At 37.9% G+C, this 25,880-nt stretch overlaps 1 pseudogene across 1 annotated transcript; it reads right to left on the bottom strand.

The window, feature by feature from the left end:
* Window positions 1-1,208: 1,208 nt before the first annotated feature.
* On the bottom strand, window positions 1,209-1,662 carry LOC308273896 (protein MIX23-like; annotated as a pseudogene). The gene has a single exon. The product of its transcript is annotated as a protein MIX23-like (transcript).
* Window positions 1,663-25,880: the final 24,218 nt, after the last annotated feature.

Raw genomic sequence — 25,880 nt, 5'->3', positions numbered from 1 at the left:
CTGATAGAACCTTTATAAAAACCTCTAAGCAAGAGGGCAGGAAGATGGTGACCAGGAGTAGCAGTGCATATGAATCCTGACACTCGATCCCCATTGTCCCAAAAACTGAGCACTACAAAAGCAGATAATACTATCAGCAGAGGAATAAGAACAATAAACACAAATGACAGGGAAAAAGAAGACTAGAAGGACTGACCAGAGAGAAAAAAAAACCCCGCCTGCAGCAGCGGGCACTGACATGGGCGCAGGCTTCCCACACAGCACCACATACCCATGACAAAAGGATAACAAGGATTTGAAGGGAGACGCAGCAGACCCACGGGTTGTAAGCCAGCCTGCTCGGAGACCTGCTAAAGCATATAGGAGCTAACCACACCACCCAGGGACCTGGAGTGGAGCTCAGCACCAGAATAGAAATTCGCCACTCTTGCAGTGAGCCGCTGTGATGCCATTAACCCAGTGACAGCCCAGCCCACCATGCCCCCCAGAGTCCCAGCCCAGTGAGCATCAGAAGCACCTCCCAATCGTGGCGAACATGGAGAAGTCAGACCATACCAGCCCTAGCTGTGGAGAACAGGCACTGCTACGTTGAGATTGGTCTCAGAGACATACGTCACTAATAGTGGCAGAGAGAGACCTAGACTCCAAACTGGTGGAAAGCAGGAGGGTGACCTGTGCTTAAAACCTAACATGGCTGAATGGTAGTGGCCATTTACATAGACTAAGAAAATCTCTGAGAACCAAACTCACAGCAGGAAAGGTGCCGGTGGTACTCAATATCTGCACAGAGACTGCTGTAGACCTATATTCTGGATCGTCATTTAGTTGTAGAATTGCATTTATTCATGTTTGAGGTTGTTTTGGTTTTATTCTGTGTGTGTGTGTGTGTGTGTGTGTGTGTGTGTGTGTGTGTATACCTGGTTTGTTTTGTTGTTGCTTTGTTTTGTTTTTTATTATTATTATTATTTTTTTTTTTCAGAAAATTATTTTGTTACAAAACATTTTTACACAATCAGTATAAAATAGCAGTTGATTATTTCCTAATTATCAGAATTACTTAGACTTGAGGTCTTGGCTAAGTGGGGCTGAAATCAACAAGAGGTCTTGGACTGTTGGCTCAGAAATCATCCTAGGAAGCCCACTCTGTTGATGTGTGTCATGCTTAGCTCTGATGAGATGACCTGGTCCTTTCAGTAAACTCTCTCGCTTCATTCATTCTTTGGAGGCTTGAAGTGAATTCAGCAGCGTTCATTAAACACCTTCCAGCTCCTGTCATTTACCACTTCTTCAACATTCAGTTCTGACTGCATTCATTTTAACTTTGTTCTTTTCTAAGTTGTTTTAATAACGTTATATTGTCCAAATTCTTTTCTCTTTCTTCTCGGAGGTTTTTTCTTTTACTACTGCTGAGGTCTGTGCTATGCCGTTTTTTATAACTCTGTCCCTACTGACATGAGCTGCCATCAAAGACTCATAAAGTTCTTTACAGGTTTGGCCGGCATCAATTTTTCCTGCAAAGGAAGCTGTTGGAACCGTAGTGTTTAATTCATGTACTGTTCTGTAATCAATTGTCCTCATCACCTTGAGCAATTCCTGGTACTCAGCGAACTCCTGGTACTCAGCGAACTCCTCACAGTTCACACCGCCCCTGGGCGCCGCCATATTGGACAAATGCGAGGACCCCGCCTCAAGCCAGTCATTGCAGAGCAGAGGTGTCCTTGGCGCCGCCTGACAGAAAATAGTCCAGGCCACAGCTGAGAGCACTTCTGGCTTCGCAGTTCCTCTCCACGTTGAAACTTATCACCTGAGCTATACTGCCTCCTGGATGCACAGATCTAAGATTGTCAGAACTTGAAGGGATCGTCTAGTCCAATCCCATCTTCTTACAAAAATAAAGTCTTCTGCCCACACCAATAATGTCATTCGAAGAGAAACTCTAGGAAAGTGAATTTCTGATCTTTACACTTTAGTGTCCAATTGCCATCCCTAGAGCAGAAGGGCCCACGTTCATAAAGAATTTGGTGCTACAAAACACCAAGAAACAAGGACATTTCTGGTGGTGTAGGTAAGTGGTGGAAATGGTTCAATTTTTTAACTTTGCAAACAGAAAACAAAATGTTAACATCTTGATTTTTCAGATTGGCCTTTGAAACGCTCCAAAAGCCCACAAGACACTGGTCACTGAATCCATCCGTGTGTTTTTGATGAAAGCACTAATTCGTTGAAATTACTGAAAGAACAGTATATTGAAACACTGGCTTATCTAGTGCATTTTGGGAATTTTTTTCAAAATTGGATTTGTTTATACACTTGGCATTGATTTAAATGCACTACAATTTCTACAGTGCACTAGAAGAATGACTGTGGGGTAGCAGTGCTCTCCGCCCAGCCTCTGGTTGGTCCTTGGCATGAAGGACGGGCCTGTGGCTGGCAGAGGGACGGACCATCCTGGGAGTGTCACCAGAAGCCCACCCCGAAGCTCTCAGTGTCTTCTGGTCTTACTTTCCCCCCATATTAATAAGGTGAATGCCTCAGATCTCAGGACTCCAGAGGAGCATGCCTAAAGCTCAGGGCCTGGTGCTCCGGGGGTCCCTGCACACAGCTGGCCTTGTTTTTTATTTTTAACCTATCCCCAAAGCCTCTCCCAAGCTTCTTCCTTTGTACATACCAACTCTCTTCTCACTATCCCTTTCCTATCTTTTTTCTGCTTTTTATCTCTCCATTGTCTTGTATCAAACCTACTTCATATCATTATACCACCAATTCTACATTGGTTACTAGAACACTACTTTATCCTTACTATCTCTAATCTCTAGTCTATACTACTGTACCAAACTCATGCTTTCGTTCTATTTGATTCTACCTGAGATTTTACCCTATTCTTCCATTTACTCTTGCACTTCCCTCCTTCCTCAACTTTCACTGTTGAATACAATACAAACTGCCCTTGGATATACCAGCTGACACCTAGAAACTGAGAGAAATTCATCAAAACAACAGAGGCAAATGTCTGAAGTCATGAAAAGGAGGAACAACAAAGGAGCAATGAGTTCCCACAACTCCACAACTACAGAACCTGATAACACAGAATTGCAGAGTTCTCCAGAAGGTCAAATCAGAAATGTAACTGTAGAATTAATACAGGAATTCCGAGAAGAATTTAGAGAGAGTCCAAAAAAAAGGATACAATCACTGAAGTGAAGGCATCTATTCAAACTATAAACAATCGCTTAGACCACATGGAGAGTAGAGTCTCGCTCCTAGAAGATATCACTCCAAAAATGAACACATAGCTTATAACATAGAAAAAACAATTTAACAGCAGGAATTAGACACTAAAGAAATATGGGCCCATCTTAAAAGAGCTAATTTGAGAATAATTGATATAGAGGAGGGAAATGAAGGTGAAACCACGGGGCTCAACAATCTCTTCAAAGAAGTAATAGCAGAAAAATTTCCAAACATACAGCAAGAGATTGACAAACAGGTACAGGAAATTATAGAACCCCCTTTAGACAGGATCAGAGAAAAGGTTCCTTATGCCACATAATAGTCAAAATGACCAATGTAGAAGCCAAGGAAAGAATCATAAAGGCAACAAAACAAAAGACAAAGTCACATTCAGAGGGAAACCAATTAGAATCACTCCAGACTTCCCAAACCAAGCCATGAAAGCCAGAAGGGCCTGGAGTAACATATTCCAAACACTGAAGAAAACAACTTGCAGCCAAAAATGTCCTAACCAGCAACACTATCTAAAATTAGATGGAGAAATAAAATTCTTCCATGACAATCAGAAGCTGAAGGAATTTGTCTTCAAAACCAGCACTAGAGAAAATACTCAAGGAGATTATCTACAAAGAAGAAACAAGATATACATGCCAGAACCAGAAAAACAAGAATTTCTATCCAGCAGACAACTAAGAAGAGAACAATATTTCATGTAGAAGTAAAATCTCAACATGTTAGGAATTAAAAATCATCTCTCAATAATCACACTGAATGTAAATGGACTCAACTCCCCAATAAAAAGACATAATGTAGCAAAATGGATTAAAAACCAGAATCCATCTACATGCTGCTTATAAGAAACAAACCTTACAAATAAAGATAGCAACAAACTCAAGATAAAAGGCTGGAGCAAGGTAATCCATGCCAAGGAAACACAATGACAGGCAGGAGTTGTAACTATGATATCAGATAAGTTAGACTTCAAGCCCAAGATTATTAGAAGAGACAAAGAAGGTCATTTTTCACTGGTAAAAGGAGCAATCCAGAATGAGGAAATAACGATAACATTTATGCTCCAAACATAGGTGCAGCTACTTTCATAAAACAAACTCTTTGTGATATTAATTCACATATAAATTCCAATACAATACTGGGAGACTTCAACACACCTCTCACACCATTAGATCAATCTTCTAGACAAAAGGTCAGTAAAGACACCTCGGACCTAAAGAACACCATTAATCAAATGGACCTGTTAGACTCATATAGAATATTCCACCCATCTACTGCAGAGTTCACATGTTTCTCAGCAGCTCATAGAACCTTCTTCAAGATAGATCACAACCTGGGCCACTAAGTGAGCACTAGCAAATTCAAAAAATGTGACATAATTCCCTGTGTCATTTCAGACCGTAATGGAATAAAACTAGAAATCAACTATAAGAAGATCCAGAGAAACCACATAAACATGTGGAGACTGAACATCACACTTCTAAATAAAGAATGGGTCCTAGAAGAAGTGAGGGATGAAATCAAGAAATTCCTAAAAACAAATGAAAATAGAGATACAATGTATCAAAACCTCTGGGACACATGAAAGCAGTGTTAAGAGGAAAATTTATAGCACTGAGTGCCCACATAAGAAAAACAAAAAAGCCGGGCGTAGTGGCACACGCTTGTAATCCCCGTGCTTGGGAGGCGGAGACAGGAGGATCGCACTGGTTCAGAGCCAGCCTTGCTGGTTTAAGAGACCCTGTTTCCAAATAAAAAAATATAAAAATAGGTCTGGGAGTGTAGCCCGGATATAGAAAAGCTTCCAGGAACCCCAGTACCACACACACACACACAAAAGAAAAACAAAAAATCTTCAAATAACTTAATGACACACCTCAAAGTCCTTGAAAAACAGGAACAATCTAACCCCATAGCCAGTAGAAGACAAGAAATTGTCAAAATCAGAGCAGAAATAAACAGAGTAGAGAATAAAAAAAAAATACAGAAAATCAACAATACCAAAACCTGGTTCTTCAAAAAAAAATTAATAAGATAGATAAACCACTAGCCAATTTAGCTAAGAGAGAATCAACCCAAATTTTGAAAATAAGAGATGAAAAAGAAGATATTACAACTGACAGTGCAGAAATCCAGAGGATTATCAGAAATTACTTTGTAAAACTATACTCCAACAAAATGGAAAATCTGGAGGAAATGGACAACTTTCTAGATAAATACAACCTTCCTAAACTAAGTCAAGAAGACATAGAAAACTTAAACCAACCAATAGCAATCAAAGAGATTGAAACAGCAACAAAGACCTTACCATCTAAGAAAAGCCCAGGACCAGATGGCTTCCCAAGTGAATTTTTATAAAAACCTTTATAGAAGAGCTGATCCCGATACTCCTCAATCTATTTTGCAAAATAGAAACTCTCCCAAATACATTTTATTAAGCCAACATCACATTAATACCAAAAGCAAATAAAGACAGTTCAAGAAAGGAAAACTGCAGGCTTATATTATTGATGAACTTGGACACAAAACTGCTAAACAAAATACTAGCAACACGCATTCAAGACCACATCAGGAAAATCATACATCATGACCAGGTAGGCTTCATCCCAGGGATGCAAGGCTGGTTCAAAAAATCTATCCATGTAATTCATCATATAAACAGATCCAAAGACAAAAATCACATGATCATTTCAATAGATGCTGAAAAAGCCTTTGATAAAATCCAACATCCATTTATGATAAAAGCACTGCAGAGAATCAGAATAGAAGGAACATACCTCAACATCATAAAGGCAATCTACAATAAGCCCACAGCCAACATCATATTAAATGGGGAAACACTTTGAGAATTTCCCCTAAAAACAGAAACAAGACAAGGATGTCCATTATCACATTATCACCACTTTTCTTCAATATAGTACTTGAGACTCTAGCCAGAGCAATAAGGCAAGAAAAGGAAATCAAAGGAGTACAAATAGGAAAAGAAGAACTCAAACTTTTACTATTTGCAGATGACATGATACTATACCTAGAAAACCCAACAAACTCAACCCAAAAGACTTTTAAAACTGATCAACAAATTCAGCAAAACATCTGGATACAAATTCAATTTTTTTAAAATTTTTTTTTTATTTTTATTTTTTGGTGGTACTGGGGATGGAACCCTTTAACCTCCAGGCTACACTCCCAGACCTATTTTATTTTTTTATTTGGAAACAGGGTCTTTTAAGCCAGCGAGGCTGGCTTTGAACCTGTGTGATCCTCCTGTCTCTGCCTCCCAAGTGCGGGGATCACAAGCATGTGCCACCATGCCTGGCTACAAAATCAATCTTAACAAATCAGAAGCTTTTTTGTACACCAACCATAAATCCACTGAAAAATAAATTCAGAAAACACTTCCACTCAGGATTTCCAACAAAAAAAAATACTTAGGAATAAACCTAACCAAGGAGGTAAAAGACATGTACAAAGAAAATTTATAAAACATTGAAGAAAGAAATCGATGAAGATCTTACAAGATGGAAATACCTTCCATGTTCATGGATAGGTAGAACAAATATTATCAAAATGGCCATACTTCCAAAAGTGATCTACAGATTCAACACAATAACCATTAAGTTACCAAGATCATTCATTACAGACATAGAAAAATCAGTCATTAAATTCATTTGGAACAACAGAAAACCCAGAATAGCCAAAGTAGTTCTCAGCAACAAAACCATTCAGGAGGAATCACAATACCTGACTTTATAGTACAACACCATTGTAATACAAACAGCATGGTACTGGCACAAAAATGGATACATAGACCAATGGAGCAGGATAGAAGCCTCAGAAACAAATGCACACACAGCCAATTGATGTTTGACAAAAGGGCCAAAAACATACAATGGAAGAAAGATAGTCTGTTCAACAGATGGTGTTGGCAAAACTGGTAATCCATATGCAGAAAATTGGAAATAAGTTCTACTTTCTCACCCTGCTCAAGAGTCAATTCAAGATTGATCAAAGACTTGGAAATTAGACCAGAGACCTTGAGGCTTCTTGAAGAGGGCATAGGTCCAACACCGCAACACATAGGTACAGATAAAAACTTTCTCAGCAAGACCCCAAAGGCACAAGAAACTAAAAGGCAAATCAATACGTGGGACTGCATGAAACTGAAGAGCTTCTGTTCAGCCAAGGAAACTGTCAAGATCCTCAACCGAGAGCCAACAGAATGGGAGATTTTTGCCACCTATTCCTCAGATAGAGGAACTAAGATCTAGAATATACAGAGAGCTTAAGAAACTCAACACTAGAGAAACAAATAATCCAATCAAAAAATAGGCAAGTGAACTAAGTAGACAATTCACGAAAGAAGAAATTCAAATGGCCAATAAATGCATGAAAAAATGTTCAACATCATTGACAGAGAGATGCAAATCAAAACTACACTGAGATTTCACCTAACTCCAACTAGAATGGCAATCACTGAAAGCACAACAACAAATGCTGGTGAGGACATGGAAATGTAGGAACTCTAAAACATTGTTGGTGGGATTGCAAATTAGTGCAACCACTTTGGAAAACAGTATGGAGAATCCTCAGAAGAATGGGAACTAATTTACCATTTTACTCAGCAATTCTACTTCTGGGTATCTATCCAAAAGAAAGCAAACCAAACTACCAAACTAATCCATGTGTATCTATGTTTATAGCTGCACAATTCACCATAGCCAAACTATGGAACCAGCCAAGATGTCCATCAACAGATGAATGGATTACAAAACTGTGGTATATGTACACAATGGAATTTTACTCAGCTATAAATAAAACACAATTACATCATTTTCAGGGAAATGGATGGAACTGGAGGACATTATGCTAAGCGAGATTAGTCAATCACAAAAAGTAAGAAATTGATGCTTTCCCTAACATGTGAGAGCTAAGGTGAAATGGGTCATAGGAGCATCTCTAGGTGAAAAGGAGATCTATAGAGGAGCTAACAAGGCAAACTAACTGAAAGGATGGGAGGGGGGAAGAAGGAAACTCTCTAAAGCACGCGATGTACTTAAAGAAACATATCGATGTCAACCACTAAACCAAGCATAGGAAGAAGGGATGTGGAGGGAATGTGGTTGGGATGGGGTAGGGTCTAACTGAGTGATGTATGCATAAATGTCTACACAATTTTTATCCCATTATGATTTATGAATACATTGTACCAATAAATAATTTTTTAAAAAGTAAAAAATTGGATGCTCTCCCTAATATGCAGAAGCTAGGGAGAAAAAGAGTCATAGAAGGAACCCTAGATGAAGAAGGAGAAATCATAGATAAGCAAATAAGGCAACCTGAAAGGGATGTGGGGAGAAGGGAGAAATTCCCTAATGTACATGGCATACATTCATAAACATATCAAAGTCAATCAGTTAGCCAAACATGAGCAGGAAGGATGGGGAGGGAATGGGGTGGAAATTGGGGAAGGGCTAATGAATGATGTGTGCCTCTACCCTCTTGTACTCTATTAAGATGTATGACTACAATGCACCAATAAAAAAATGAAAAAAAAAAACCTCTAAGCAAAAGGGTTTAGAGTGCTTTAGAATTGGTGAATATATTGAAATGTTTTGAGTGTACAATGTTATTAAAAGGCCTGGGAGTTCATCCTCACCCTCCGCCCCATTCTTTTTATTTTTTCCAGTACTGGGGATGGAAACCAGGAACATTCTACCTTTGAGCTACACCTCATCCCTATTTTTATTCTTTATTTTGAAACAGGGTCTCACTTGAGTTGCCAAGGGCCTCATTAAGTAGCTGACGCTGTCCTTGAACTGCAGTCCTCTCGTCTCAGCCTCTGGAATGCTGGGATTACAAGGGAGCGCCACCATGCCCAGCCTTCTCCCCACTCATCTTGTCCTCTGAATTCCTTGTATTCTTTCATGATAAAACAGTAATAGTAAAATACCTCCCTGAGTTCTCTGAGCTATTTGAGCAAATTATTAAACCTGAGATTGTGGGATTCCCTGAATTTATAGCTGAACCATCACATGTATCAATGATGGCCTGGGATTGTGACAGCATCTCAAATGAGGGCAGTCTTCCAGGGGAGTAGAAGTTGAAGAGGGGAAGGATCCATTTTATATCTTAAAGGATCTGGTTGAGGCATAGAGAAGGTACTGAATATGGTGAGGAGACTGTAACAAAATGACAAGGTGGCAGTGGATGGAGAGAACTAGACATCAGAAATGCTTAGATACAGACTAGACAGGACCAGATTATGTTGGTATATGTGCCTGTAGGTGATTGAGAAAGGAAGATGTCAAGCATAATTCAGGCTTATGACTTTTGAGCCTTTTGGCTAACTTTTAAATTGTGTGAGTTTTTATTTTATTTTATTCAACATGCCCAGGTTTAAAACTTTGTTCTTAGTTCAGTACTTTTTTTTTTTTGAAAATTTAAAGAAGTTTATTAAAAAGATAGAAATACAGAGGATAGGTCCAGCTCCATACCAGACTGGCATGGAGGGGTGACTCAAATGAATACACCCTAGTTCAGTACTTTTTAAAAATAGAGGTGTAATTACTGTGGGATTCTAGGTCACACACACACATGCACACTGTGTATATGTTTTGATTGCGTATTGTGTATATATTGATTTCCCGCTTTATTTTTACATTACCTAGTGATAAAGTAGTTAATTTATTAAATCTTCAAGAACTTACAATGAGTAAGGCAGTGGTTTAGACACAGTGAGTGAGTCAATTAGAAATGAATTGAGTATAGGCACAATGCTAAACTACTGACGCCTTACTTTCCTCAGTGGTTCCTTTCTGTTTTCTAAATCATATCCTAAAGATTTTAAATATCTTAAATCTTTTTGAAGTTAATTTAAGTGCTTACTATATATTTCCCAATTTTATATCTCCAGTGTGTTTTTTGTGGATTTTGACCAGTCATCTATACATTTATCTAATCCCCTTACAGCCCTATTTTATTCTTTATTTTGAAACAGTCTCAAGGGCCTCACCTAGTTGCTAAGGCTGGCAGGGAACATGAGATTCTCCTGTCTCAGCCTCCAAAGTACTGGGATTACAAGCATTTGGACACAGGGTCTCACTAAATTGCTGAGAGCCTCATGCTGAAGGTGACTTGGAACTTGCCATCCTGTCTCAGCCTTGCCCAGGCACTGGGATGACAGGCATGTGTCACCACACCCAGCCTAATTGTATTTTTAAGGATTTTTTTTTATAACACATTCATAGGTTTCTACCCATTGGAGAAAAAAAAAAGTACTAACATTTATTTGCTTATGTCTTAAAACAGTTTCCTGTAAGCTTTGCGGATTGCAGTTCTTAATTCTGTTCTGGAATTTGATTATCATTCCATGCTCAGCCTGTCATGGGCTTCGTGCTTTGAGATGAATCCTATCCTGTTTTGGTTTTTGTCATTCTACACAGAATAGCCCTGTCTTTTGGTCTATAGTTACATGAATAACTAAACTATTGATTGTTTTAGTTGTTTTTAAGGAAAACTTGATCAGGTCTTTTTAAAAATTTTATTTTGGCTTCTTTAGATACTAGGTGATTACTTTGGTTAATCATCTATGTCATGGCTGAAAGTACTTAGCTAACACTAGGCCTGGAACCAGTTCTTAAGACAACATTTATTACTTCTCTTTGGATAGTTTTTAATCTATTAAAAATACTTAGAAATGAAAGTATAACCAGTGTATAGCCACCCAGTAGGCATGTGTTATAGGAAACCTAAAAGACTAAATTTTCTCCCTCCTTTCATAATTAGGCTGTTAAAAAGTATATTGCCTTGTATCCTATTATTTTTAGCATATTTAATTTTTTTCCTTTTTTTCCCCCTAGAGGTGAAATTTATGTTTGTGGGTTTATAATTTTCATAATCAACAAATCTCATGTCCCTGTCAGTTTCAAAAGTTTATATCTCAGTGGATCTTTTTCTAAGCTTTTTTGTGGTACTGGGGTTCCTGGAAGCCCTTTTACCGCGGGGCTACATTCCCAGACTTATTTTTATATTTTTGGAAATGGGTCTCTTAAACCAGAGAAGCTGGCTCCGAACTAGCGCGAACCTCCTGTCTCTGCCTCCCAAGCACGGGGATTACAAGCACGCGCCACCACGCCCAGCTCTACAACTCTTTTTAAAAATAGATACTTAAAGCGCCAGGCGTGGTGGCCCACGCTTGTAATCCGTGCGCTTAGGAGGCAGAGACAGGAGGATCACGCAGGTTTGAAGCCAGCCTCCTAGCTTAAGAGACCCTGTTTCCAAGTAAAAAAAATAAATAAATAAAAATAGGTCTGGGAGTGTAGCCTGTAGGTAGAAGGGCTTCCAGGAACCCCAGTACCACCACCACCAAAAAAAAAAAAAAAAAAGATACTTCAAGCCAGGTATGGTGGCATACACCTGCAATCCCACAACATGGGGAGGCTGAGATAGGAGGATCACAGGTTTGAGGATAGCCTCAGCAATGCAATGAGACTCTCAACAACCTAGCAGAGACCCTGTTTTAAAACAAAAATAAAAAGGGCTGGGGGTGTAATTTAGAGGTAAAATGTTCCTGGCTTCAATCCCTAGTACCACAAAAAAAAAAAAATTTTTTTTTCTTCAGAATGATAAATATTCTGTTCTTTTAGCTGAAGTTGAAATGACATTGGCACACAGTCCCCCAAATATGCACTGCACATTTGCTGAATCAAAAATTCCAAAAGCACCAGTTACAGAATTATAGTGGAGAAACTCCTAAACACACCTACACGTTTATATGCTACACAAAGCTCACCATGCTAAGGCAGGCCTCTGTCAACTCGTGAAGTGAAAAATTGAAAATTCAATATTTTTTAGTTTTTCTAATGAACCTTTCTACCTAAGTGGCAATGGTGTTGGGTGTACAGAAAAACCACAGAAATTTGGCCACACAACAATCTCCTAAAGTTAGTGTTTCATGCACCATTAGGGAGGAGTCTTTAATTATCAGCTCTTTTTTTAATTGAGATATAATTCATATACCATAAAACTCACCCTTTAAAGTACACAATTTAGTCAAAAGTTTACCACTAGCACTACTGTCTAATTCAGAACATTTTTATCACTCCAAAAAGTAATCCCAAGTACATTAGTAATCACTCTCCATTTTCCCCTCCCTCCAGCCTGGCAAGTAATCTACTTTTTGTCCTATGTATTTGTCTATACATTTCACATATATATGGAATTATACACTATGTGGTTCTTGTGTCTGTTGGGCCTTTCTCTTTTAAGAAGCTATTATTATAATCAGTAGCTTCTTCGTTACCCAGTAATGCCTCCGGAGTTTTTCATTTGTGCACCACAGTGGTTGCTGTATTCAATGATACCATTTTTCAGTGAGACAGAGTACCTTCCTGCTGTTGTGCTTGTGAGGATGGTAGTTTCTGGATGACACTTCCTCGGGGTGCTGTCAGTAGCAGAAGTCTTCTTGCCCTTCTCTGTTATCTGTTCTGTTTCCATTAGACTCTTGTGGGTGTAGATCAGAATAGTTTTATATGCATTAAAGCCTTATTGTTTGGATGATCTTAAGTCTAGAATAAGTCTAGAATGTGAAATGTAATCCTTTCAGACACTGAACCAGCAGTAAGCCATAGGTACATATTCATGTATGTGTATATGCTTATATATTTTGTAGTTTTTTTTTTTTTTTGGTGGTACTGGGGTTCCTGGAAGCCCTTCTCCCTCCGGGCTACACTCCTAGACCTTTTTTTATTTATTTGGAAACAGGGTCTCTTAAGCCAGCGAGTCTGACTACGAACCTGCGCGGTCCTCCTGTCTCCGCCTCCCAAGCTCGGGGATTACAAGCGTGCGCCACCACGCCCGGCTATTTTGTAGTTCTGATCCCTGAGAAGGCTAGAAGCAATGGCAGTCTAGTAGTAATGAGGATGCTAGCGCCCCCATCTCGGTTTCTGAATATCATTGTCCACTAAAAAGAATAGGGGCTCCTTAGAGAGATGGTGTGCTGTGCCAAAAGCAATGACGTGTTGAAAGAATGGTAAACCTATGACAGAAGCGTATCCATTACACTTGAAGGAATGTCACTGCCTAAGTATGGGACATTTTGAATATAAAATAAATAATGATGATTGAACTCATTGAATAAATTGAAATCTATGTGTATAGTTATAATGTAAGAATAAATAAAGGGGGCTTAAATCTTTACAGTAGAACATCAACTAATAAATGTAGAAAAAAAAATGTTCAAGTTAGAAAATTACCTCTGGAAAGAAACTCATAGTAATAATTGATTTCAGAAAAGTCATCAGAGGATTTTATAGTGAGTGGAGCTTCAGTGAGAAGTGGGATACTTCATAGTTTCAAAATATCTTCCCAGAAGAATACGTATTAATTACTCTTTAATGAGTAAAAAAATATTGAGAAAAACCATGGTAGACAATGTACTTGAGGTGGGATCTCACTGTTACCGGGCTGGTCTTAACATCATGGCCTCAGGTACTCCTCTCACCTCAGCCTCCTGAGTGTGTGATAGATAACATGCCCAACTGTACATACCATTTTAATCAAATGATGAAAGTTACCATCCCCAATAATGGTGCAAATAGACATCATGTGCCTGCTGAAATAATGAAAGTGGAACAGCGGAGCATCAGTTCTGGGTTATTCTAGCCAAAAATAAGTTAACCAAATTTAATTTCAAGGCAACATCAGAAAAATCCAAATTAAGGAATTTCTATAAGTAACTACTAGCTTTTATGCTTCAGAAATGGCAAGGTAAAAAAAAAAAAGACTGAAGTGTTCCAGATTGAAGCGGTTCAAATAGACATGACCGTGTGGTTGAAGCATGGTCCTGGGTTGAATCCCATGCATTATTGGAACAATGGGTAAATTTTGAGTCTTTGATTTAAGTGGTAAAATCATGTATATATTATTTTATTGACTTTGTGGCTATATTGTAGTTATTTAGGACAGTGTCCTTGGTTTTAGAAAATGTATAGAGCTGGGCGTGATGGTACACACTTATAATACCAGTACTTGGGAGGCTGAGACAGGAATATCCCAGGTTCATGGTCAGCCTCAGCAACATGAGACCCTCTGCAACTCAGTTTAAGACCCTGTTTCAAAATAAACAATAAAATAGGGCTGGGAGTATCTCTGTAGCTCAGAGGTAGAACCCCCTTCTGTTCAATCCCCAGTACCACACACACAAAAGAAAACATATAATGAATTATCAAGAAGTAATGGGGCTACCATGGTGATACATGCCACTAATCCTAGTACTTGGGGGCTGAGACCAGGGGATCACAGGATTGAAGCCAGTCTTGGTAACTTAGACTGCAAGCAACTTAGTGAGCCTTTTACCCGCCTCCCCCACCCAAAAAAAAAAAAAAAAAGAAAAAGGGCTGGGTATGGCTTGGAGATAGTGTGTCCCTGGGTTCAATCTTCAGTACCAAAAAAAAAAAAAAAAAAAGATGGACACCAGGTCTATAAATTAATTTCTAATGGTTTGAGTTTATTTGTATATTTGTACAATGAGAGAATTTTTAATGAAGTAAAATGTTAAGAATAGGGAAATCTGGGTCAAATGTTAAAAACAGTTCTTTGTATTATTCTTGTAACTTTTCTATTAGTTTCAAATTATTTCATAATACAATTAGAAAAATATGTTTTTTCCCTCTAATGTTGAGTATTCCTATGAATCATTTCACACTGAGTGCTCTACTTACCAAGGAAAAAGGTTTTTTTTTTTTTTAAATATCAGGAAGATGTAAATGTGAATTTAAATGTTTACATAAAATAGATGAATGGAAAAACATGCCTTAAAAAAAGTCACATGGGACTTTTTTTTAATCTCTTAGAAAATACCCTAATAACCCCAAATCCATAAATCATTTCAACAGAGATGAATTAAGAAAATAGCATCCTGGAGGACAGAACACCCGAGGCCTTCATCCTCCACTAAGCAAATGACAGGCCTGCAGCAACTTCAAAGCTGCAAAATACTGGCTCTGACATGCACCAGGATGGGGGAAGTACTTCCCATCACCTTAAATAGATGCTTAGTCTTTAAAGAGAACAAAAGAAAAAGTAGCATCCTATTTCATAAATGTAATTTAACAGTTGAAAAGTTCAAATTATTGTGACTTCATTGTTACTTGGGAAAAGTGGGTAAAATAAAATCAGACTGTATTTATATTTATTCTTCCTCTTTCCTACTCCAGACAGTGGTAGACCCGAACGCTTTTAAAATATTATGGCTGAGGCTGAGACCTGGAGGATCGCAATTCAAGGACAGCCTCAGCTACTTAGTGAGGCCCTCTGCAACTCAGTGAGACCCGGTTTCAAAATAAAGAATAAAAAATAGGGCAGGAGGTGTAGCTCGGAGGTCAAATACCCCTGGGTTCCATCCCCACACCCGAAAAAAAAAAAAATTATGGCTTTCCCCAAGTGTTAGTGAAAGTGTCAGATGCTTGCTTTCTTTGCTGTTTGGCTCAGAGAGGTTAAATTCCATTTCACACTCTTTCAGGCTTTTTATAATTAATGATGATCTGTTGTTCCAACTTTTCTTTACTGCTTTGTAGAAATCATCTTTAGACACACTTGTATTTATTTTACTCTAATTTTTTTTTCGGTTCCTGTTATATGTAATCATTGAATTCCATTTCCCCCAGGAAACTATGATCACTTTTGGTTCACGGTGATTTTTCATTATTAAGAAACCTCGGCTGGGCGTGGTGGCACACGCTTGTAATCCTAGCATTCGGGAGGCAGAGACTGGAGGATCACAATTCGTGGACAGGCTCAGCTTCTTGGTCAGGCCCTTCGCAACTCAGTGAGACCCTGTTTCAAAAAAAAGAAAGAAGCCGGGTGTGGCGGCACATGCTTGTAATCCTTGTGCTTGGGAGTCTGAGACAGGAGGAGCTCCCAGGTTCCAAGCCAGCTCAGCTACTTAGTGAGGCTCTCAGCAACTTAGACCCTGTTTCCAAATAAAATATAAAATAGGTCTGGGAGTATAGGCCAGAGGTAGAAAGCCCCTGGGTTACATCCCTCAGTATCTCTCTCTCTCTCTCTCTCTCTCTCTCTCTCTCTCTCTCTCTCTCTCTCTCTCTCTCACACACACACACACACACACACACACACACACACAGGAAAAATAAGACTAAAAGATAGGGCTGGGGTATAGCTCGGGGGTACAGTGCCCCTGGGTTCCATCTCCAGTACTGCAATATCATCGTCATCTCATCGCTTCCTTGTTAGTGGTGCCTTTCATTTGGCACTTACTCATATACTGTATGTTAAACATTCTGCATTTTTGTTTAACTGTTTGTGTCTTCTCAACTAGTTTGTAAACTCTGAAAGAGGAGTTACTGTGTTTAATCTCACAGTCTTCCTATCACTGTCCAGCTTTTCATCTTTTGATACTTGTTACCTAATTTGGATATCAACATTTTAAGATTTTCATTTTTATTATTACTTTCTGGAATCTATTAAAAGTTAAAATCATTTTTGATTTATTGAAGTAGATATATTTCTTTGGGAACTACTGGGGGAAAAACAGAACAAGTAAAAAAAAAGAATCTTTTATAAGGAAAACTATCATCTCAATATTTTGCTTGATTTAAGAATGCCCAAATACTAACAGATTAAATATTGATACTAGCGAACGAACTTTTACAACTTTCTTTGTGTACTATAATAGCATGCTTGCCTTTTGGTCTTCAATCTGATCCTCCTGTCTTAGCCTCCCAAGTACTGGGATTACAGGCAAGTACCATCACCCCTGGCCTGCCTTCTTAATGGGACAGCAAGTATAAAATATTAGCCAGGCATGGTGGAGCATACCTATAATCCCAGTATTTGGAAGTCTGAGACTGAGGATCTTAGGTTCAAGGCCAGCCTCAGCAAGTAGTGAGACCCTCATCAACCTAGCGAGACTCTGTTTCAAAATAAAAATAAAATTGGGCTGGATTGTAGCTTGGAGGTAGACTGCCTCTGGGTTCAATCTTCAGTAGCACACAAAAAAATTATTAAATAGGACATTCACGGGCTGGGGCTATGGCTCAGCAGTAGAGCACTTCTCTATTCCATAGCATGTATGGGGCCCTGGGTTGAATCCCTAGTACCCCTTTATTTACCTATTTATCCCTAGGTTTCTTTATTTGGTTTTATCTGTGGTTTCTCCTTCTTCATCTAGAGTTCGTTCCAATGACTTTTTCCCCCCCTAGCTTCCACATATTAGGGAGAGCATTTGATTTCTTATTTTTTGTGACTAATCTCATTTAGCATAATGTTCTCCAGTTCCACCCATTTCCCTGTAAATGACTTAATTTTATTCTTTATGGCTGAGTAAAATTGCATTGTGTACACATCCCATAGTTTTGTAATCCATTCATCTGTTGATGGACATCTTGGCTAGTTCAGTAGTTTTAGTTTGACAGTTATGAATTGTGCAGCTATGACTGTAGATGCACATGCATTAGTTTGGTATTTTTGTTTTCATTCTTTTGGGTAGAGATGCCCAGAAGCGGTATTGCTGGATCATATGGTAGGTTCATTCTCATTCTGTGAATCCTCCATACTGTTTCCAAAGTGGTTGTACTACTTTGCCGTCCCACCAACAGTGTATTAGAGTTCCCTCTTCTCCACACCCTTGCCAGCATTTGTTGTTTGTGTTTTGACTGATTGCCATTCTAGTTGGGGTAAGGCGAAGCCTCAGGGTAGTTTTGATTTGCATCTCTCTGATTGCTAATGATGTTGAGCACTTTTTCATGCATTTATTGGCCATTTGAATTTCTTCTTTTGTGAAGTGTCTATTTAGTTCACTTGCCCTTTTTGATTGGGCTATTTGTCTTCTTAGTGATGAGTTTCTTGTTTTCTATATATTCTAGATATTAGTCCTCTATCATAGGAATAGTAGGCAGAATTAGTCTCCTATTCTGCTGGATCTCATTTGAGGTTCTTGATAGTTTGCTGTACAGATGCTCTTCAGTTTCATGCAACCCTACGTATTGATCTTCCTTTTAGTTTCTTGTGCCTTGGGGGTCTTGTTTTATATATATGTATATGTATATGTATGTATATATATGTATATATATATGTATATATGTGTGTGTATATATCTCTATCTCTATCTATCTATCTATCTATCTATCTATCTATCTATATAGTTTTTTAGCCAGGTATGATAGCACATGCCTGTACTTGGGAGGCTAAGACAGAAGGATCAAGGGTTTGAGAACAGCCTCACCAAGTACTGAGAACCTTATCAACCTAGTGAGACCCTATTTCTAAATAAACATTTAAAAAATGGGGCTAGGGGTATAGCTCAGAGATAGCATGCCCCTGGGTTCAGTCCTCAGTGTGAAACACACACACACACACACACACACACACACACACACACACACACACACACGTCCATATACATTTCAGTATTACATATAGATATTATATATAATTTTTATGTTAAATTTTAAATAGGATTCATTGTGATTTCATCATATATGTATATAACATAATTTGGTCAATTTCTTTGCCCAGTATCTCTCATTGCCATTTTCTCCTTTTGTCACCATCCTCCTATCCCTTTCCTCTATACAACTGATCAATTTTTATGAAATCCTGTTTTTGTTTCTCTTTTCGTCTAGCTATATCAGAGAAAATACATCACCCTTGGCTTTTTGAGTCTGTTTATTGCATTTAATATGTTTTCCAGTTCCACTTTTTTTAACAAATGGCATGATTTTAGGTTTTATGGCTGATTAAAATTCACTTTTATGTATAAACCACATTTTTTATCCAGTCGTCTCTCAATGGAAACCTAAGTTGGTTCCATAACTTAGCTGTTGTGAATTGTGGTGCTGTAAATATGGGTATGCATGTATCACTATTGGATTCTGATCTTTTGGAAAATTACCCAGGAAAGATAGAGCTGAGTCTTATCATACCAATTTCCGTAGTGGTTATACTAACTTATTGCCCCCCTAAACATTGTATCTCTGTGTCTGATTTTTTTAAGCCATGCAATTTTTTCTTACTATAGATCTATAATATAATTTGAAGTTGGGATTGCGATGCTTCTAGTGTTGATCTTATTGCTCAGAATTGCTTTGGCTATTCTGGGTTTTTATTGTTCCATATGAATTTTAGGACTGCTATTTCTAGTTCTGTGAAGAATGCCATTGATAGTTTGTTGGGGATTACATTTAATCTATACATTGTTTTTGGTAATCTGGTTACTTAACAATATTAACTCTGCCTTTCCAAGAATATGGGAGATCTTTCTCCATCTTCTAAAGTCTTCAATTTCTTTCTTTAGTGTTCTATAGTTTTCACTGTGGCTGTCTTTTACTTCATTGATTAGATTCTTTGGGCTACACTCCCAGACCCCATATATATATTTTTTTTTGAAAAAAATATATTTTGAAACAGTATATATATATATATATATATATATATATATAAACAGTATATATATATATATATATATATATTTTTTTTTTTTTTTTTTTTTAAACAGTGTCTCTTAAGCCAGCAAGGCTGGCTTTGAACCTGTGTGATCCTCCTGTCTCTGCTTCCCAAGTGCGGGAATTACAAGCATGCAAGCGTGCACCACCACCCCTGGCTAGGTATTTAATTTTTTTTAGGCTATTGTGAATGGAACTGTTTTTTTAATTTCTTTTTCAGTGGATGCATTTTTGGTATACGCTTTTGTATCCTCCTGTTGTTATTAAATTTTAAAATCTTCTGGTGGAGTTTTTTACATATTCTCAATATCAGATCACCTCATCTACAAGTAGTGGTAATTTGACTTCTTCCTTTTCTCTTGTATCCCTTTTATTTACTTCTCTTACCTAATAGCTCTGACTAAAATTTCAAGAACTATTTTGAACAGGGTAGTGAAGTAGACATCCATTTCCCTAATTTTGGAGAAAATGCTTTGTTTGACCCCCACACACAGTATGATGTTGGCTTTAGGTGTGTTGTGTATAGCCTTTATGATATTGAAGCAAGTGTCTTCTATCCTTAATTTATTCAGTTTTTTTTTTTGTGTGTGTGGTGCTGGGGATGCAACCCAGGGGCATTCTACCTCCAGCTATACCCCCAGCCCTATTTTTTATTCCTTATTTTGAAACAGGGTCTCAATGAGATGCCAAGGGCCTCACTAAGTAGCTGAGGCTGGCCATGAACCATGTTGGCCTCCCAAATGCCGGGATTACAAGCATGCACCACCATGCCTGGCTTTTCAGTGTTTTTAATATGAATGTATGCTGAACTTTGCTGAAGGCTTTTTCTGCATCTAGTGAGATGAACATATAATTTTTGTCCTTCCATTTATATTAAATATGTTTATTGGTTTGTATATGTTGAACCATCCTTGCATCCTTGGAAATAAACCAACTTGATCATGATGTACATACAGTCTTCTGAGTTTTTTTTTAATATGAATTCATTGTATTTTACTATGAGATTTTGCATTTGTATGTATGTAGGGTATTAGTCTATAGTTTCTCACTTTATGGTTACAAAATCAAGGTGACACTGGCTTCATAGAATGAATTTGGGAGTGTTCTCTCCCTACTTTCTATTTCTTAGAATAATTTGAGGATCATTGGCATTAGTTTTTTAAAGGTCTGAAGTGATTTAGCTGGAAATTCACCTGGTTTTGTGCTTTACCGTGTTGGAAGGTTTCATCTCATTGCTTGCTATTATTCTATTTAGATTTTCTATATCCTTTTGGTTCAATTTTGGTAGGGCATATATTTCTATAAATTTGTTAATTTATTTTAGATTTTCCAATTTATTGGCATGAAAGTTTTCAAAGTAATCATTAATGACCTCCTGTATTTCAGTGCTGGTATCTCCTTTTTATTTCTAATTTTATTAATTTGACTCTTTTTCTTTTACTTAGATTGACTAAGGGATATCAATCTTGTGTATCTTTTCTTTTTCTTTTCTTCCTTTTTTTTTTTTTTTTTTTTTTTTTTTTGCAGTACTGGGGATGGAACCCAGGGGCATTCTATCTCTGAGCAACACCCCCAGCCCTATTTTTTATTCTTTATTTGGAAATAGGGTCTCACTAAGTTGCAAAGAGCCTCACTGAGTAGCTGAGGCTGTCCCTGAACAGCCATCTGTCTGTCTCAGCCTCCCAAATACTGGGATTACAAGTGTGCGCCACCATACCCAGCCCTTGTGTATCTTTTCAAATAACCAACAATTTGTTTCATTGGTACTTTGTATTGTTTAGTATTTCCATTAATTTTAGCTGTTAATAATATTTTGCCTTCTACTAGTTTTGGGAATGGTTTGTTCTTGTTTTTCTAGACCCTAAGATGTGTTGTTAGGTTGTTTATTTAGGTGCTTTTTTCTTTTTTTTTATACAAGCACTCATAGCTATGAACTTTCCCCTTAGAACTGTCTTCTTGGTGTTTTAGAGATGCTGATATTATTTCTATTATCATTTAATTTTAGAAATTTAAAAATTTCTTTCTTGCTGGGCATGGTGGTGCACACTAGCAATTCCCACGCGTGGGAGGCTGAGACAGGAGGAATTGCACAAGTTCGAAGCCAGCCTCAGCTATTTAGGCTTGCAGCAACTTAGTGAGACCCTATTTCCAAATAACCTGTTTTCAAATAAAGTATAAAATAGGTCTGGGAGTATACCCCGGAGGTAGAAAATTTTAAAAATTTCTTTCTTAATTTTCTCCCTAATTTATTTATTATTCAAAAGTATATTGTTCAAGCCAGGGATGGTAGTGCAAGTTTGTAATCCCAGTACTTGGTTGGGAGGCTGAGACAAGAGGGTCACAGGTTCAAGACCAGCCTTGGCAATTTAGTGAGACTTTGTTTTAACATAAAAAGTAAAATTGGGTTGTGGGTGTAGCTTAAAGGTAGAATGCTCCTGGGTTCAATCCCCATCACACATGTGCATCTGCACACACACACACACACACACACACACACACACACAATATATTGTTCAATTTCTGTGTATTTGTGTAGTTTCTATGGTTTTTCTTGCTGTTAATTTCTTTTTTTTTCTTTTCTTTTTTTTTTTTTTTTTTTGGTGGTACTGGGGATGGAACCCAGGGGCCTTCTACCTACAGGCTATACTCCCAAACCTATTTTATATGTTTTATTTGAACAGGGTCTCTTAAGCCAGCGAGGCCGGCTTCTAACCTGCGCCATCCTTCTGTCTCTGCCTCCCAAGCGCAGGGATTACAAGCGTGCCCCACCACGCCCGGATTTTTGCTGTTAATTTCTAATTTCATTGCATTATAGTGTGATATGTATGAAATTACACACACGCACACACACAATTTGCTAAGACTTACTTTGTGGCCTAAAATATAGTCTGTTTTGGAGAAGGTTTCATGAGCAGCTGAGAAGAAAGTGAATTTAGCTATTGTTGAATGAAATAATCTAGATGTCTGTTAGGTCTGTATTATGATGATGATGATGATGATGATGATGATGATGATGCTCTGAGGAGTCTTTACTGCTTTTCTGTCTGGATGAACTACGTATTGGTAAGGGAGATGTGTTGAAATCTCCTAGTATTATTGTATGCATTGGGGGTCTATTTGAGTCTTCATGTCAAGTTTGCCTTAAGTAGGTGCACCAACATAGGGGTCATAAATATTTACTATCATTATATTTTCTTATTGGATTGTTCCCTTTAAGAGTTAGAAGTAACTTTGTCTCTTTTAATTAGTTTTGGCTTGAAGTCTGCTTTGTCATATATGGACATAACCACTTCTTCTTTTTGGTCTACATTTGCATGGTATTTTTTTAATCCTTTTACCTTTAGCATGCAGATGTCTTTGCCTGTAAGGTGAGTCACTTAAAAACAACATATGGTTGAATCTTGTTTTTTTTGTTTTTTTGTTTTGTTTTTGGTGGTACTGGGGATTGGACCTAGAGGCATCCTACCTCTGAGCTACACCCTGGCCCTATTTTATTTTTATTTGGAAGTAGGATCTCTCTAGGTTGATGAGAGTCTCACTACTTGCTGAGACTGTCCTGGAACCTGTGATCTTCCTATCTCAACCTCCCAAATACTAGGATTACAAGTATGTACCACCACGACTGGCTGGATTTTTTTTTTTTTTTTTTTTTTTTTTTTTTGCAGGGTGTCTGGGATGGAACCGAGAGGCATTTGACCTCCGAGCTACACCCCCTGCCCTATTTTTTATTCTTTATTTTGAAACAGGGTCTCACTGAATTGTTGAGGGCCTCACTAAGTAGCTGTGGCTGGTTGGGAACTGTGATCCTTCAGTCTCAGCTTCCTGAATGCTGGGATTACAAGCGTGAACCACCATGCCTGGCTCAAGAGATGTTTTCTTACATAATCATTGGACATCTTCAATGCAGGGTCTGTCAATTTTTTTTTTTTTTTTTTTTTGCGGGTCTGGGGATGGAACTCAGGAGTATTTGAACTCCAAGCTACACCCCCTGCCCTATTTTATATTCTTTATTTTGAAACAGGGTCTCACTGAGTTGTGGAGGGCCTCACTAAGTAGCTGAGGTTGGCTGCGAAGCGTGATCCTCCAGTCTCAGCCTCTAGAATGCTGGGATTACATGCGTGCACCACCACACCCAGCTTGGATCTTGTTTTTAATCCATTCTGCCAGTCTATGACTTTGAACTGAGAGTTGAGACCACTTACAGTCAGCATTATTATAGAGATATTTATTATTTCCTTTTATTATGATTTACCTTAGATGTTTAATTCAGTCCTAATTCTTTACTTAGCTACTCTTCTAGTGAGATTTGTCTCTTATTGGGCTCTAATGTTCATTTTTTAATTCTTTCTCTGTACAGTGTTTTTTTTTTTTTTTTTTTTTTTTTTTTTTTTTTAGGTATGTTCTGTAGTGCTGACCTGGTGTCACAAATTTTTTTATAATTTCTCCTTTGATTTTAAGGAATAGCTTTGCTGGATATAGCAGTGTTGGTTTCCAGTTGCTTTATTTTAGAGCCCTCTTGGCTATTAAAGTTTGGGTTGAAAAATCAGTGGTTATTATTATTGGCTTTTATTTAAGTGTAACCTGACCTTCTCCTCTTCAGGCTTTTAAGATTCTTATGTTATTCTCCACATTAGGCATTTTTAACTATAGTGTATTGTTGAGTTATTCTTTTTTGTTTGATTGAAGTTCTGAATGCTTCCTACATCTTCCTAGGGCCATCTCATTTCTAATATTTAGAAATTTTTCTCTGGAGCATGGTAGCACACACTTGTAATCCCAGTACTTGGGAAGCTTAGACAGAAGGATCACAGGTTTGAGGATAGCCTCAGAAAGTAGTACCTAGTGAGACCCTGTTTCAAAATAAAAATAAAACAGGGCTGGGGGTGTAGCTTGCAGATAGAACACCCCTGGGTTCAATGCCCAGAACCCTCCCTACCACACACACACAAGGAAATTTAATTTTTCTGATTTTATTTCCCTGAAAAGATTATATGTATAAGCTTGTATCTCAAGCCCTTCATCAAGTGCAATAACCTTTAGATTTAGTCTCTTGATGTCCCAGATTTCCTGAATGTTCTGATCATTGTCTTTTAATTCCTTATTTTTATTACTGAGTGTTCAAGATTATAGATTATATACCTCTCTTTGAGGCCTGAAAATCTGTCTTCTAAGTGGTCTACTCTATTGGTGATAACTCTCCACTAAAATTTTTATTTGATTTATTGTGTCATTGTTTTCCAGGAATTTATTTGATTCTTTTTCAGAATCTCAATGTCATAATTGAAATACTTTCTGTATTTTCTCTCACTTATTTCCTTAGCTCTTCTTTAAGATCATTTATCATTTTAGCCACCAACTTTTTGAATTTTTGGTCTGTGATTTCCTCCCCATTATATCTGTGAGTTAAGTTATTGGGGGTGTTGGGGAGTTTATCAATTTTGGGGGGCATTTTGTTGTCCTATTTCCTCATGTTTCCTGAGATCCTATTTGTGCTCATCAGATGAGATGGATTCCTCTTATTCTCATTCTCTCTCTCTCTCTCTCTCTCTCTCTCTCTCTGTGTGTGTGTGTGTGTGTGTGTGTGTGTGTGTGACCTTTAGTAGTGAGTGCTTTTCTCTTTACAGTGTGTCCTCAGGTCCTATCAGCATGCTTGGGTGCTAAGTTCAGCCTCTAGAGCTGCTTTGAGGAGGCTATCCACCAGAAACAGCGATAATTTGAAAGTAAACCATATATCACTGTATAAACCTTACTAAATAATGTTCTCTACAAGCCTACTAATCATTGAGAAAATTATATGAGAAATTATATAGAAGAGGTTGAAAAGTTGAGCATTAATGATAGTATACTTAATACTAAATTATATTTGAAGATAAGGCAAAAAAAAAAGAAAAGGAAGAAAGGGAGAAAAGGAGAATAGGACTGTTTTTAGTAGAATGGTTGCCTAACATGCACAGGGGCTTGATCCCTAGCACATGACAGAGAAGGAGAGGGAGAGGGAGAAAGAAAGACAGAGAAAGAGAGAACGAATGTGAGAAAGAATGAATGAGAATTGTCTTTAGTGAATATTAGCCAGTACTAGAGTTTTTTTTAAAGCTCTTATCTATCTCAACTGTCAATTTCCCCCCTTAATTCTTTTATGTCTATTTTTGTGTATGTGGTACTGGGGATTGAACCCAG

The sequence above is a fragment of the Muscardinus avellanarius genome, assembly GCF_963383645.1.
Source record: "Muscardinus avellanarius genome assembly, chromosome: 15".
Lineage (NCBI taxonomy): Eukaryota > Metazoa > Chordata > Mammalia > Rodentia > Gliridae > Muscardinus > Muscardinus avellanarius.
Note: the sequence above shows the minus strand (reverse complement) of the source record. Positions and strands in the feature narration are given on the sequence as shown.